The 17,158-nt window shown below is 35.9% G+C and overlaps 1 protein-coding gene across 1 annotated transcript in view; it reads left to right on the plus strand.

Moving 5' to 3' along the window:
• The first annotated feature begins 271 nt into the window (after nucleotides 1-271).
• The window catches only part of LOC117329492, a 50,045-nt gene continuing 33,158 nt past the window's right edge, over nucleotides 272-17,158 (plus strand). Inside the window, exons 1-2 of the mRNA XM_033887454.1 lie at nucleotides 272-895; nucleotides 14,794-14,891. The gene's annotated coding sequence lies outside the window, so the exon portion shown is untranslated. The remainder of the gene's footprint in view (nucleotides 896-14,793; nucleotides 14,892-17,158) is intronic.

Here is a 17,158-nt window from a genome sequence, read left to right on the forward strand (position 1 = left end):
CGCCAACGCGGAATTTGATCACTGGTAGGAAGTATCTAATGTCGACATACAAGTTTGAGGTAAATACGAATTTGATGGAGCGAGACGATTTTACTTTTAAATTCAGCAGACACGCTTGGAAGAAGACGTGAAAAGACGTATATGTGATTTGCATATATACTTTACGAACTGTCAGCATGAGAAAGTTCAGTCCTGGCGGTTATCATGTAAACGCTAGTGGAAAGAACAGGTCGCCCTGTGGAATCCCTTGTCTGGTAGACATTCTGGTGTTGGCTGTATGGGGATGTTGACGCCACAGATTCACACACCTGAGTTTTAGATGTAATTGTGGGTAGTAACATACCATTTCAAGTTGACTGATTCATTTCTGTGTTTCCAAAACAGTGGATTAACAACTTGACCCGGATTAGAATATATTTAATTTCTTGATTTCTCGTTAACGTGAAAATTGTGGTGTGGTTGTTTTCTTATCAAAGGATACAGTAGCTGTTCACATTGTCCTACAAGTAGGAAAACTGCACTCTGTATGTAAGGAATTAAGTAACTATTAACATTGCCTGCACAGTAGTCACACGTGGAGTAGTGTAGTTTTATAGTACTCGTTTAACACACAATTATCGTGTTTCATTAAAACAGTTTCTATTGCAAGGCAAAGACAAAGCACAGTCTATATTCTGCTCCATTGCTCATTGCCTCAACACGTGAATACCAACTGTTAATCCTACATGCTGAAAATCTAGCTTGTCATCGCATACCTGTGCACCGTACATATACGTGAAGCGTAATTACGACGGACTTGACTGAGGACGAATGAGCTCCGGGCGTCTGATTTCCCCGTCCAATTCCAGCCCCGGGCCAGAGCTGGGTTGTCAGCGGATACCGATTACATCAATAGGTTTGTAATCATCAATGTATGAATAATACTTTCATCTATTAATTTTAATTTGAATTTTTTTTTTTCCCAATAGAGAGTTTTAAGCATTCACAGTTATCGCCCAGACCAGGTTAATAACCTTTTCTTTAAAACTAACTTCCTTGCTTTTTCAAACTGTCAACAAGCCATGCAGAACTCATTTTGAGTTCAATAAGCTTCGCAATACCAAACCGGAAGTTTTAAACTTAAGGACTGACAAGAGAACAACGACGAAATTCTAACTTAAAATCAACAAAATGAGGTCAATATATGAACCAAAGAAATTTACACGGAGAATCGTGTAAACAGTACCTAGAGAATAAGACCAGGCGCTTCAGAATAGCAGGCGTCTTATCGACCCGTCAGGTACCACTGAAAACCAGCTCGGAGGCTTTTGTTGATGATGGGGACCAGTTTAGGTTATCTACATCAGTCCGTATCAACAGTTACAATGCCCCATACCACGACCTTTATGAGACCAAGCAATATCGATTTAATTGTTAACTTAGCAATCCTCAGAGGAAACAAGGGTGTTACTGCCGAGATATAGAAAATCCACAATAAAGAAATTGAAATCATCACAATTATCACACAGACATGTGATGAGCTGTGGTGATTACGTTTTAAGTAAAATCGTGGTGAACGGTTGATTTTGGCCTTGGTTTCAATTTGCAAGTTACAAAGGATAAAAACAATCGACAAAGTTAATACATTCTATTTAAAAACGACAATACGTCATCAATACATCTAAAGTGAAAGTGAAGGACTTGGAAAGGTCTTAAAACCATCGACAAGGTTAATATATGCTATTTAAAAACGACAATACAACATAGATACATCTTAAGTGAAATGAACGACTTGGAATGGTGTTTATTTTGATACGATCAATCATCATGCGGAACCATGATAACCATGTCTGTCTAGAGACGGGCACATTTCGTTCCAATGGAAACGCCGACTTTTTGAAAATCTTCCCATCATACATAGATAGACATCATTCTCACAAATTTATCTTCGCCTTCGACGTATTTTTTTCATAAAAACTTCAAAGTACCATTCATGACAATATCTTTTGTGAAGGTCCTCGCCTTTTTTCAAAAAGCTCCCAAAACCAGAAGGGCAGTGTCCTTAAGCCTGGAATGTGGAGTGCTAATAAAAAAAGTTGTTATATAGAAGGGACTTTATGGTAATTTAATAATGCATATAAATAGCATGCTGTACTTTTTCAACCAGTTCTGAATCAAGATGATAGGGCCCATAGCCTCCTGGATGTCTATAGACTTATACCAAATCAAACCCTTATCGAATCAATTATTTATCAATCTGGTTTTTATTTCACACATTATTACAATATACATGCAGTCTAATTCGAACATAGTTTATAGTATATTCGTTTGCCCTTTTTTCCAAACCACACTCAACGATTTGTATAAGAAAAACACGTCATTTTGTCGAAAGACATGTCATTGGATATCCTGCTCCTTATATGTAAACTATTATAGAGGTGCATATTGATGACCACTACGAGGCGGTGATGCATTCCCTACCATAATCTGACACGGAAATATTACATTTTCTTGGGAGAGTTATTGATTTTAAGTCATTCATTGTGCCTGTTTTTTTCGTTGTCGCATTGCTGTTTTGAGGACACTGCCTTATTAGGATTTAACCTCTTTTAACATATTTTTATGACTAATAATATGATGTAATGCACTTACCCTTACGGAACGCCTGGTTTTATTATCATTGTACATATCTCTTCAGCACTATGTCCCTAAGTTGTGTAACTGGTTCTATTTGTTTTTCTATCATTCAATTTTACAGTACAAACACACAGAAAAAGTATTCAATATTTATTAACCTATTTTCAAATCCTATTAAACTATTCATGTATTCTTTATTGCGTAATAAAGCAGTTCATAAGTCTCTCCCATCGTTGAGTAAAAACCATGTGCCCTTCTGTGTTGTAATTGACCATGCGTTATATTGCACGAGGCAGCCGCAAGCTTTGTGTAATTTTACACTTGATCAATTAGCAGCCCTCCGACTTCGCGATTTGTCCAATGTTAACCATGTCTTTGTTCTTCCAGCTGTTTGTCTGAAGGGCAAACATGTTGATGTCGCGTCTACGTGACCTTGGTATGTAATGTTCGCTGTTGTATTTTCCGCTGTTTATGTATGTATATATATTTCAATATGGTAGTGTTTATGTAAATGATAATCGTGATGTTCCCTGACAGGTACTCCAACCTCTTGATATTATAGTCATGAAAAAATCAATATCTCATCTCAAAGTAAAATCTGTTTGGCATACTCCAAATTAGAATAAAGAAAGCCTAGACCATGTTGATGGTATCTCGATACATTTACATAATTAACACATATAGAAATAGTAAATGTCATCTTACATATACAGTCGTCAGGGCAGTTTACATGTGCTTAATGTAAACATGGTGTTAAAACCAATGAAAGTGTATTAACAGCATAAATAATGTCAGTACAGGTATAGTTAGTACATGTATTGTTAGTATAGGTATTGTTAGTATAGGTATTGTTAGTACAGTACAGGTATTGTAAGTATAGGTATTGTTAGTACAGGTATAGTTAGTACAGGTATTGTTAGTACAGGTATTGTTAGTACAGGTATTGTTAGTAAATGTATTGTTAGTACAGGTATTGTTAGTATAGGTATTGTTAGTATAGGTATTGTTAGTACAGGTATTGTTAGTATAGGTATTGTAAGTACAGGTATTGTTAGTACAGGTATTGTTAGTATAGGTATTGTTAGTACAGGTATTGTTAGTACAGGTATTGTTAGTACAGGTATTGTTAGTACAGGTATTGTTAGTACATGTATTGTTAGTATAGGTATTGTTAGTATAGGTATTGTTAGTATAGGTATTGTTATTACAGGTATTGTTAGTACAGGTATTGTTAGTACAGGTATTGTCAGTACAGGTATTGTTAGTATAGGTATTGTTAGTACAGGTATTGTTAGTACAGGTATAGTTAGTACAGGTATTGTTAGTACAGGTATTGTTAGTACAGGTATTGTTAATATAGGTATTGTCAGTACATGTATTGTTAGTATAGGTATTGTTAGTACAGGTATTGTTAGTATAGGTATTGTTAGTATAGGTATAGTTAGTACAGGTATAGTTAGTACAGGTATTGTTAGTATAAGTGTTGTTAGTATAGGTATTGTTAGTATAGGTATTGTTAGTACAGGTATTGTTAGTATAGGTATTGTTAGTACAGGTATAGTTAGTACATGTATTGTTAGTACAGGTATAGTTATTACATGTATTGTTAGTACATGTATTGTTAGTATAGGTATTGTTAGTATAGGTATAGTTAGTACATGTATTGTAAGTACAGGTATTGTTAGTACAGGTATTGTTAGTATAGGTATAGTTAGTACAGGTGTTGTTAGTATAGGTATAGTTAGTACAGGTATTGTTAGTACAGGTATTGTTAGTACAGGTATTGTTAGTACAGGTATTGTCAGTACAGGTATTGTTAGTATAGGTATTGTTAGTATAGGTATTGTTAGTACAGGTATTGTTAGTACAGGTATAGTTAGTACAGGTATTGTTAGTACAGGTATTGTTAGTACAGGTATTGTTAGTATAGGTATTGTTAGTACAGGTATTGTTAGTATAGGTATTGTCAGTACAGGTATTGTTAGTACAGGTATTGTTAGTATAGGTATAGTTAGTACAGGTATTGTTAGTATAAGTGTTGTTAGTATAGGTATTGTTAGTATAGGTATTGTTAGTACAGGTATTGTTAGTATAGGTATTGTTAGTACAGGTATAGTTAGTACATGTATTGTTAGTACAGGTATAGTTATTACATGTATTGTTAGTACATGTATTGTTAGTATAGGTATTGTTAGTATAGGTATTGTTAGTATAGGTATAGTTAGTACAGGTATTGTTAGAACAGGTATTGTTAGTACAGGTATAGTTAGTATAGGTATTGTTAGTATAGGTATTGTTAGTACAGGTATTGTTAGTACATGTATGTATTGTTAGTATAGGTATTGTTAGTACAGGTATAGTTAGTATATGTATTGTTAGTACAGGTATTGTTAGTATAGGTATTGTTAGTACAGGTATAGTTAGTATAGGTATTGTTAGTATAGGTATTGTTAATACAGGTATAGTTAGTATATGTATTGGTAGTATAGGTATTGTTAGTATAAGTGTTGTTAGTACAGGTATTGTTAGTATAGGTATTGTTAGTACATGTATTGTTAGTACATGTATTGTTAATACATGTATTGTTAGTATAGGTATAGTTAGTACAGGTATTGTTAGTATAGGTATAGTTAGTACAGGTATTGTTAGTATAGGTATTGTTAGTACATGTATTGTTAGTACAGGTATTGTTAGTATATGTATTGTTAGTACATGTATTGTTAGTATATGTATTGTTAATACATGTATTGTTAGTATAGGTATAGTTAGTACAGGTATAGTTAGTACAGGTATAGTTAGAACAGGTATAGTTAGTACATGTATTGTTAGTATAGGTATTGTTAGTATAGGTATTGTTAGTACAGGTATAGTTAGTATAGGTATAGTTAGTACAGGTATTGTTAGTATAGGTATTGTTAGTACATGTATTGTTAGTATATGTATTGTTAGTATAGGTATTGTTAGTAAGGTATAGTTAGTAAGGTATAGTTAGTACAGGTATTGTTAGTATAGGTATTGTTATTATAGGTATTGTTAGTACAGGTATTGTTAGTACAGGTATTGTTAGTACAGGTATTGTTAGTATAGGTATTGTTAGTACAGGTATTGTTAGTACAGGTATTGTTAGTATAGGTATTGTTAGTACAGGTATTGTTAGTACATGTATTATTAGTATAGGTATTGTTAGTACAGGTATTGTTAGTATATGTATTGTAAGTATAGGTATTGTTAGTATAGGTATTGTTAGTACAGGTATTGTTAGTACAGGTATAGTTAGTACAGGTATTGTTAGTACAGGTATTGTTAGTACAGGTATAGTTAGTACAGGTATTGTTAGTACAGGTATTGTTAGTACAGGTATTGTTAGTATAGGTATTGTTAGTATAGGTATTGTTAGTATAGGTATTGTTAGTACAGGTATTGTTAGTACAGGTATAGTTAGTACAAGTATTGTTAGTATAGGTATTGTTAGTAAAGGTATTGTTAGTACAGGTATTGTTAGTATAGGTATTGTTAGTACAAGTATTGTTAGTACAGGTATTGTTAGTATAGGTATTGTTAGTATAGGTATAGTTAGTACAGGTATTGTTAGTATAGGTATTGTTAGTACATGTATTGTTAGTACATGTATTGTTAATACATGTATTGTTAGTATAGGTATAGTTAGTACAGGTATTGTTAGTATAGGTATAGTTAGTACAGGTATTGTTAGTATAGGTATTGTTAGTACATGTATAGTTAGTACAGGTATTATTAGTATAGGTATTGTTAGTACAGGTATTGTTAGTATATGTATTGTAAGTATAGGTATTGTTAGTATAGGTATTGTTAGCACAGGTATTGTTAGTACAGGTATAGTTAGTACAGGTATTGTTAGTACAGGTATTGTTAGTACAGGTATAGTTAGTACAGGTATTGTTAGTACAGGTATTGTTAGTACAGGTATTGTTAGTATAGGTATTGTTAGTATAGGTATTGTTAGTATAGGTATTGTTAGTACAGGTATTGTTAATACATGTATTGTTAGTATAGGTATTGTTAGTATAGGTATTGTTAGTACAGGTATTGTTAGTACAGGTATTGTTAGTATAGGTATTGTTAGTATAGGTATTGTTAGTACAGGTATTGTTAGTACAGGTATTGTTAGTATAGGTATTGTTAGTATAGGTATTGTTAGTATAGGTATTGTTAGTACAGGTATTGTTAATACATGTATTGTTAGTATAGGTATTGTTAGTACAGGTATTGTTAATACATGTATTGTTAGTACAGGTATTGTTAGTACAGGTATTGTTAGTACATGTATTGTTAGTACAGGTATTGTTAGTAAAGGTATTGTTAGTACAGGTATTGTTAGTATAGGTATTGTTAGTAAAGGTATTGTTAGTACAGGTATTGTTAGTATAGGTATTGTTAGTACAAGTATTGTTAGTACAGGTATTGTTAGTATAGGTATTGTTAGTATAGGTATTGTTAGTATAGGTATAGTTAGTACAGGTATTGTTAGTATAGGTATTGTTAGTATAGGTATTGTTAGTACAGGTATTGTTAATACATGTATTGTTAGTATAGGTATTGTTAGTACAGGTATAGTTAGTATATGTATTGTTAGTACAGGTATTGTTAGTATAGGTATTGTTAGTACAGGTATAGTTAGTATAGGTATTGTTAGTATAGGTATTGTTAGTACAGGTATAGTTAGTATATGTATTGGTAGTATAGGTATTGTTAGTATAAGTGTTGTTAGTACAGGTATTGTTAGTATAGGTATTGTTAGTACATGTACTGTTAGTACATGTATTGTTAATACATGTATTGATAGTATAGGTATAGTTAGTACAGGTATTGTTAGTATAGGTATAGTTAGTACAGGTATTGTTAGTATAGGTATTGTTAGTACATGTATTGTTAGTACAGGTATTGTTAGTATATGTGTTGTTAGTACATGTATTGTTAGTATATGTATTGTTAATACATGTATTGTTAGTATAGGTATTGTTAGTACAGGTATAGTTAGTATAGGTATTGTTAGTACAGGTATTGTTAGTACAGGTATTGTTAGTATAGGTATTGTTAGTACAGGTATTGTTAGTACAGGTATTGTTAGTATATGTATTGCAAGTACAGGTATAGTTAGTACAGGTATTGTTAGTACAGGTATAGTTAGTACAGGTATTGTTAGTACAGGTATTGTTAGTATAGGTATTGTTAGTATAGGTATTGTTAGTATAGGTATTGTTAGTACAGGTATTGTTAGTACAGGTATAGTTAGTACATGTATTGTTAGTACAGGTATTGTTAGTACAAGTATTGTTAGTACAGGTATTGTTAGTATAGGTATTGTTAGTATAGGTATAGTTAGTACAGGTATTGTTAGTATAGGTATTGTTAGTATAGGTATTGTTAGTACAGGTATTGTTAGTACAGGTATTGTTAGTACAGGTATTGTTAGTATAGGTATTGTTAGTACAGGTATTGTTAGTATAGGTATTGTTAGTACAGGTATTGTTAGTATATGTATTGTTAGTATATGTATAGTTAGTACAGGTATTGTTAGTACAGGTATAGTTAGTATAGGTATTGTTAGTACAGGTATTGTTAGTATAGGTATTGTTAGTATAGGTATTGTTAGTACAGGTATTGTTAGTATAGGTATTGTTAGTACAGGTATTGTTAGTACAGGTATTGTTAGTACAAGTATTGTTAGTACAGGTATTGTTAGTATAGGTATTGTTAGTATAGGTATTGTTAGTATAGGTATTGTTAGTACAGGTATTGTTAGTATAGGTATTGTTAGTATAGGTATTGTTAGTAAGGTAGAGTTAGTATAATCAAAGAGAAAGTCTTGATGTCTTACAGAATTAACAAAAATTCTCACACATTGTTGGTGATATGTTCTCTATATAAGACTTTTCTGGCCTTCTGACTTCCGGTCGCTCTATATATCAATATCCATTTTTGGATTTTCTAGTCTTGAACTATTTGACCCTTAATTTTGATGTTTTAAAAGTACCAAAGGATACTTTAATCTTGGTTTCCTATGATTTTATGTTATATGATATTAAAAAGCTAACTTAAGCATTAGGATATATAGTACTTAACTTAGGGTGTAGGGAGTACTAAGTGGGCGTATTAAAGCAACAATTTTATTTGGTATACATATGATATCAAATTCCTTCGTGTGTTGCATTTCAATGAGGACGCATTTTGTCATAAAACTGTGAGAGTAAGCGGTGCACCAGCGTCTTACTCAATAGGCCGTCCATGTAAAATAGACCATCGTTGTACAAAATGAAGAGGATATTCATTTGCAGATTCACACAAACAACACTGTCACTCCTTTGAAAGTTTGATAGTATGAAATCCAACGAAATATGTGCAATTGTTAAGTTAACACATAGCAAATCCATTTCTGGAGCATTAATATTATTCACGAGCGGTTTAGAATGACACCATGTTTTAGCGAACGGGAATATTTGGTGTCGCTAACAGAAGAATCATTTGCATAAATTATGACGATGAGAGTCATCTCACATCCAACAGTAGATTCACGAGAGGTCATTTTCGGTCATGTTTTTACGAAATGTTCAAACTCGTTATAGAATAAAAAAAAAAGCATGTGTCAACTTTTTGGTTTGCATCTAGAAAAATGTTCTTTATCGTCCTTGTAGCTTGGTGTTGAAGTATATATCGAACACGATCTCGGAGTATTGACGTCACTGTATCTTAGGTCTGATGCTTGTTCGTTGACGTTGTGGGGTGTTTGTTTTCATTTAGGAAACGGACAATACGAATTGGATTTTGTTTATTTTGAAATATTCTAAATTATAGCAATTCCTTGTGCGAACCTGTTTGTCTAATTCTATTATAAAGCTGTTCACGTCTAAAGCTAACAACGGTAGTCATGGAAACAGTGGGATGATTTGTTGATGTTTCAAGGTTGTCACAAGGCTAGGTTAGTTGTCGGATTTCATCCCCAATGCCGAACACTTGCCTAATTAGGAAATTCTATACTATTACACGTAGTTACAATACAACGTGGGCACGTGCAAATGAAGTATGGAGCAGGCAACCTGGGAATTAAACACGACGTATCCCTGTCGTCAGGAAACCGCCATCTTAACACGAGTCGTCAGACAACCTTAATATATCTAAACCATCTGGTAGAGGGTGGCAGACTGTTGGTCTATCTAGTCAAGCATTTTAACAGTTGCTGAAAATGCGATGGACGTGATTATAGGTCTGGCTCGCGGGGAAGTAAATATTGAGTTTCCTTCTCAATGTGATCAATACAGACTGATATCATGTCTACATTACAGTTTTCCCCCGGTCCTCAATGATCTGCATCTTTCAAAATTCCAAATTAATTTTTTCGTCAGCATTCGAAATCTCTCACGAAAACCGTGATAAACAGGTAGCAGTCCTCGTATATCGGATCACCTGGGACATGTACACTCTGCAGGCAGGGATATAACTATCTAGAAATGGAAACTGATATGAAAAATCAAAATGATTCACGATTACAACTTACAGGTGTAAAGTTATCCCAGTAGGTAAAGATCGAGGTAAGCGATGGATGTGCCTGTAGTGTCTTTGATTTAAAGGTCTATATGGTATATCCGATCGGCATTGTCAATAGTATGTTTTAAATAAAGCACATCGATAATATATACCAAAACTCGAAAAAGAAGCACAATAAGAATTTTGCCGGTTTACTATCTACTTTCCCACCAGAAACATTGTAATATGTCCCTTTAATTCAAGGCTTCTTCCAAGAAACATTTAACATGCCCCTGTGATTCTAGGCTTCTCCTCAGAAACATTGTAACATGCCCCTTTGATTCAGGACTTCTCCCGAGAATCATTGTTACATGCCCCTGTGATTCTAGGCTTCTCCTCAGAAACATTGTAACATGCCCCTGTAATTCAAGTATTCTTCCCAAGAACACTGTGACATGCCCCTGTGGTCAAGGATTCTTCCCAGAAACAGCGGAACATGTCCCTTTGGTCCCACAGAAACATTGTTACATGCCCCTGTGGTCCAGGGCTTCTCCCAAGAAACATTGTAACATGCCCCTGCGGTGCCCCAGAAACACTGTAACATGCCCATGTGATTCAAGGATTCTTCCCAGAAATATTATTACATGCCCCTGTGATTCAAAGATTCTCCCCAGAGACACTGCAACATGCTCCTGTGATTTAGGGATTCTCCCCAGAAATATTGCAACACGCCCCTGTGATTCAAGTATTCTCCCCAGAAACATTGTAACATGTCCCTGTGATTCAGGGATTCTCCCCAGAAACATTGTAACATGCCCCTGTGATTCAGGGATTCTCCCCAGAAACACTGTAACATGTCCCTGTGATTCAGGGATTCTCCCCAGAAACATTGTAACATGCCCCTGTGATTCAGGGATTCTCCCCAGAAACACTGTAACATGTCCCTGTGATTCAAGACTTCTTCCCAGAAACACTGTAACATGTCCCTGTGATTCAGGGATTCTCCCCAGAAACACTGTAACATGTCCCTGTGATTCAGGGATTCTCCCCATAAACACTGTAACATGCCCCTGTGATTCAAGACTTCTTCCCAGAAACATTGTAACATGTCCCTGTGATTCAGGGATTCTCCCCAGAAACACTGTAACATGTCCCTGTGATTCAGGGATTCTCCCCATAAACACTCTAACACGTCCCTGTGATTCAGGGATTCTCCCCAGAAACACTGTAACATGTCCCTGTGATTCAGGGATTCTCCCCCAGAAACACTGTAACATGTCCCTGTGATTCAGGGATTCTCCCCAGAAACATTGTAACATGCCCCTGTGATTCAAGGATTCTCCCCAGAAACACTGTAACATGTCCCTGTGATTCAGGGATTCTCCCCAGAAACACTGTAACATGTCCCTGTGATTCAGGGATTCTCCCCAGAAACACTGTAACATGTCCCTGTGATTCAAGGATTCTCCCCAGAAACACTCTAACATGCCCCTGTGATTCAAGGATTCTCCTCAGAAACATTGTAACATGCCCCTGATCTTGAATCAGCTAAGTGTAGTTATTGTATGAGATGTACGAACTTTACTGGATAATATCTCGGTTAACAAATTAAGAACAATAGCAGTACATTTAATATTGCATAAGTTGACGGGGTCTTTATGTTATATACAAGTTGACGGGGTCTATATGTTATATACAAGTTGTACGGAACACAGCCCTAATGAGTAACACCGGCACGTAAATGAATATATGAATGTTTTAAACTGCTCGTTATGAGTGCTGTCAGGTTTTATAATTAAATTGGACAGTGGGTAACTTAAGAATATGAAAACTCTGTTTACGTGTTGATTACACAATCTGGTTGACATGCTTCTATGCCTTGGTATGACCGGAGATTATGTTCTGAATGTTAATTACTGTACGTATTTTCGGATTATCTATCTACCTACTTCAGCAGCAAGTCTACTGATATAACTGATAAACACCAGGCCCTCACTAATTTATTCGGCAAGTTATGAACATTTCTCACTGAAATTACCCAGTAAATCGCCATGAACAATTGATTACCTGTGTAAAACGATACCTGTGTATAATGATACCTATAATGATACCTATAATGATACCTGTGTATAATGATACCTGTGTATAATGATACCTGTATATAATGATACCCGTGTATAATGATACCTATAATGATACCTGTGTATAATGATACCTGTGTATAATGATACCTGTATATAATGATACCCGTGTATAATGATACCTGTGTATAATGATAATACCTGTGTATAATGATACCTGTGTATAATGATACCTGTGTATAATGATAATACCTGTGTATAATGATACCTGTGTATAATGATACCTGTGTATAATGATAATACCTGTGTTTAATGATACCTGTGTATAATGATACCTGTATGTACCTGTCCTTCATATTAACTCAAAGGTATTACATTGTGTGTTGCGAGTTGGTATGTACATCTTATGATTATTCATGAATATAAAGTTAATAAGAATGGAATGCCAAAACCTAAGAATAGATACATTTATAAATGTCAAATGCACAAATTCGTCAGCTGTACAAGTGAATCAGGATTCGTCAGCTGTACAAGTGAATCAGGATTCGTCAGCTGTACAAGTGAATCAGGATTCGTCAGCTGTACAAGTGAATCAGGATTCGTCAGCTGTACAAGTGAATCAGGATTTGTCAGCTGTACAAGTGAATCAGGATTCGTCAGCTGTACAAGTGAATCAGAACTCATTTCATGTACGTGTGCATTGGTCGGTCACTCTCGTAGGAAGCAAACGTAATAGGCGGAGTCGTGTAGGCGATAACCAGTAATTAGCTAAAGACTTACCTTTGTAATAGGTGGAGTAATTTAGGCGATAACTAGTAACTAACTAAAGGTATACCTTTGTAGTAGGCGGAGTCATGTAGGCGAAAACCAGTAGCTTACTAAAGTCTTACCGGTGTAATAGGCGGAGTCATGTAGGCGAAAACCAGTAATTAACTAAAGACTTACCTGTGTAATAGGCGGAGTCATGTAGGCGATAACTAGTATCTAACTAAAGACTTACCTGTGTAATAGGCGGAGTCATGTAGGCGATAACTAGTATCTAACTAAAGACTTACCTGTGTAATAGGCGGAGTCATGTAGGCGATAACTAGTATCTAACTAAAGACTTACCTGTGTAATAGGCGGAGTCATGTAGGCGATAACTAGTATCTAACTAAAGACTAACCTGTGTAATAGGCGGAGTCATGTAGGCGATAACTAGTATCTAACTAAAGACTTACCTGTGTAATAGGCGGAGTCATGTAGGCGATAACTAGTATCTAACTAAAGACTAACCTGTGTAATAGGCGGAGTCATGTAGGCGATAACTAGTATCTAACTAAAGACTTACCTGTGTAATAGGCGGATTCATGTAGGCGATAACTAGTATCTAACTAAAGACTTACCTGTGTAATAGGCGGAGTCATGTAGGCGATAACTAGTAACTAACTAAAGGCTTACCTGTGTAATAGGCGGAGTCATGTAGGCGATAACCAGTATCTAACTAAAGACTAACCTGTGTAATAGGCGGAGTCATGTAGGCGATAACTAGTATCTAACTAAAGACTTACCTGTGTAATAGGCGGAGTCATGTAGGCGATAACTAGTATCTAACTAAAGGCTTACCTGTGTAATAGGCGGAGTCACGTAGGCGATAACTAGTGGCTAACTAAAGACTTACCTGTGTACTAGGCGGAGTCATGTAGGCGATAACTAGTATCTAACTAAAGACTTACCTGTGTAATAGGCGGAGTCATGTAGGCGATAACTAGTATCTAACTTACCTTTGTAGTAGGCGGAGTCATGTAGGCGATGACCAGTAATAAGCTAAAGGCTTACCTGTGTACTAGGCGGAGTCATGTAGGCGATAACCAGTAATTAACTAAAGGCTTACCTGTGTAATAGGCGGAGTCACGTAGGCGATAACCAGTAATTAACTAAAGGCTTACCTGTGTAATAGGCGGAGTCACGTAGGCGATAACTAGTGGCTAACTAAAGACTTACCTGTGTAATAGGCGGAGTCAGTTAGGCGATAACTAGTAGCTAACTAAAGACTTACCTTTGTGATGACACATATGTCGCTTAAGACATACACATTGGGGTTTTACTAAAATGTTCATTTCATAATGATGTAAACTGTTTCATAGGTTATAAAGTTCCGTTTAGCTGAATATTGAACCTTTTTAAGTAATTTGCCATTCTGTTTAGTATTTCGTTTATTCGGATTGGTATCTAATAACACTAAATATAAAACGGATTGTGAATTGGAACCGCATACATTAACATGTCTACGTATAACGCTAACCAACATGCTTATTGTTTGTAGTCAAATGAAGTTACATGCAGATGTATCTTGGAAACAAACATATGCATATGTCACGTGAACATTCCTCGTAAACCTCTCGCATCGCATTAAAGAATGACAGACCGCAATTTTACAATTCAAATTTATCACAGTTTAAATGCCAGTGTCTAATTATTCCACAGTGTATCATATAAACTGTTAGGTGATTTAATCAGGGATATACGATGTGTGTCCCCGCGGATAATTAGTCTCAGTTATAGCCAAGTACCTTGTCTGGTCTACTGTAACAAGGTTCGACTCTCATGGTTTCAGATTGTTTGGGATATTGAACGAACGTCATGATTCTGGGTCAAATGGAAGCTTGACTAGACGACCACGTGACCGGATTGGAATTAAACTAAAATGCGATGGTAAGTAAAAATGGTTTATTCCTGGACATTTGTTATCTCATCTCTCACAACCTGACTTAGAACTTCATTTAAGATTCGATATCCGCCATCGGCTGGCCAGATTTTGCGTTTTACGACTCACATAACTAAATCAGCTGGTGTTTCACCTGAACCAAGTCCCTGAGGAAAAATGGGTTTCTCAGATTTGTAGCTGTTTTCCTGAGTAAACAACATATGAAATGGATACTTTCTATATACTGTACGAGAATAAAGAGTAGGTTCTTGAGATTTGGAAAAATCAAAAATATACACACCTACTGAAAATAGAATGACGTAGGATTCGAGGTGTAAAAAGGGGGAATTCCCCAGGTTGGGGTTCCCCAGTGCACTGTAATGGTCAGGGTTACTGTCTTTTGAGTAACCGTGTGCTTTTATATGCCATTAAACCTATACAATAACAACATTTATCGGATAGAGAAAACTTCAAACTTCAATTTGATATTAATTTCACATCATTTGAACTTCAAACGATCGAATGAAGGGATGGAGTCACTAGTAATAACATATAGTAAATTATTAAGTTGTGTGAGTCCTTTATCGTACGCCATTATGGGACCACTTTCGGAAATATACAACCTCGTTCCCTAGCCCATTGTTGTGTTGTGCATGGGATCGAGTCTGTCCTGTAGTAAGTTATTTGGGCATGAATAAAGGGGACTTAATACAACGTCTCCAACATTCGTAACGGTCACGTGATCACGAATATATTGCACACAAATGTTGTGCGGACATCATTATATGAAAGCATCCTGCAAACGTTGATGTGAGAAGTTACTATCAAGTCGGGATACAACGTTGTATCCCGATTTAACTGCAGTGTCTCCCGCACTTTGTTCATGTATGTCCCCAGGAGTATGATAACAGTAATGAACACATTCGGCAATAAACATCCGCGGCACTATATAACACTACCAATCGAGATAATAATCATCCGCGGCACTATATAACACTACCAATCGAGATGATAAACATCCGCGGCACTATATAACACTACCAATCGAGATGATAAACATCCGCGGCACTATATAACACTACCAATCGAGATAATAAACATCCGCGGCACTATATAACACTACCAATCGAGATAATAATCATCCGCGGCACTATATAACACTACCAATCGAGATGATAAACATCCGCGGCACTATATGACACTACCAATCGAGATGATAAACATCCGCGGCACTATATCACACTACCAATCGAGATGATAAACATCCGCGGTACTATATAACACTACCAATCGAGATGATAAACATCCGCGGCACTATATAACACTACCAATCGAGATGGTAAACATCCGCGGCACTATATAACACTACCAATCGAGATGATAAACATCCGCGGCACTATATCACACTACCAATCGAGATGATAAACATCCGCGGTACTATATACTAGTAACACTACCAATCGAGATGATAAACATCCGCGGCACTATATAACACTACCAATCGAGATGGTAAACATCCGCGGCACTATATAACACTACCAATCGAGATGATAAACACCCGCGGCACTATATCACACTACCAATCATGATGATAAACATCCGCGGTACTATATACTAGTAACACTACCAATCGAGATGATAAACATCCGCGGCACTATATAACACTACCAATCGAGATGATAAACATCCGCGGCACGATGTAACACTACCAATCGAGATGATAAACATCCGCGGCACTATATAACACTACCAATCGAGATGATAAACATCCGCGGCACGATGTAACACTACCAATCGAGATGATAAACATCCGCGGTACTATATACTAGTAACACTACCAATCGAGATGATAAACATCTGCGGCACTATATAACACTACCAATCGAGATGATAAACATCCGCGGCACGATGTAACACTACCAATCGAGATGATAAACATCCGCGGCACTATATAACACTACCAATCGAGATGATAAACATCCGCGGCACTATATAACACTACCAATCGAGATGGTAAACATCCGCGGCACTATATAACACTACCAATCGAGATGATAAACATCCGCGGCACTATATAACACTACCGATCGAGATGGTAAACATCCGCGGCACTATATAACACTACCGATCGAGATAATAAACATCCGCGGCACTATATAACACTACCAATCGAGATGATAAACATCCGCGGTACTATATACTAGTAACACTACCAATCGAGATGATAAACATCTGCGGCACTATATAACACTACCAATCGAGATGATAAACATCC

The sequence above is a fragment of the Pecten maximus genome, chromosome 6 (genome assembly GCF_902652985.1).
Source record: "Pecten maximus chromosome 6, xPecMax1.1, whole genome shotgun sequence".
In the NCBI taxonomy this organism is placed as follows: domain Eukaryota; kingdom Metazoa; phylum Mollusca; class Bivalvia; order Pectinida; family Pectinidae; genus Pecten; species Pecten maximus.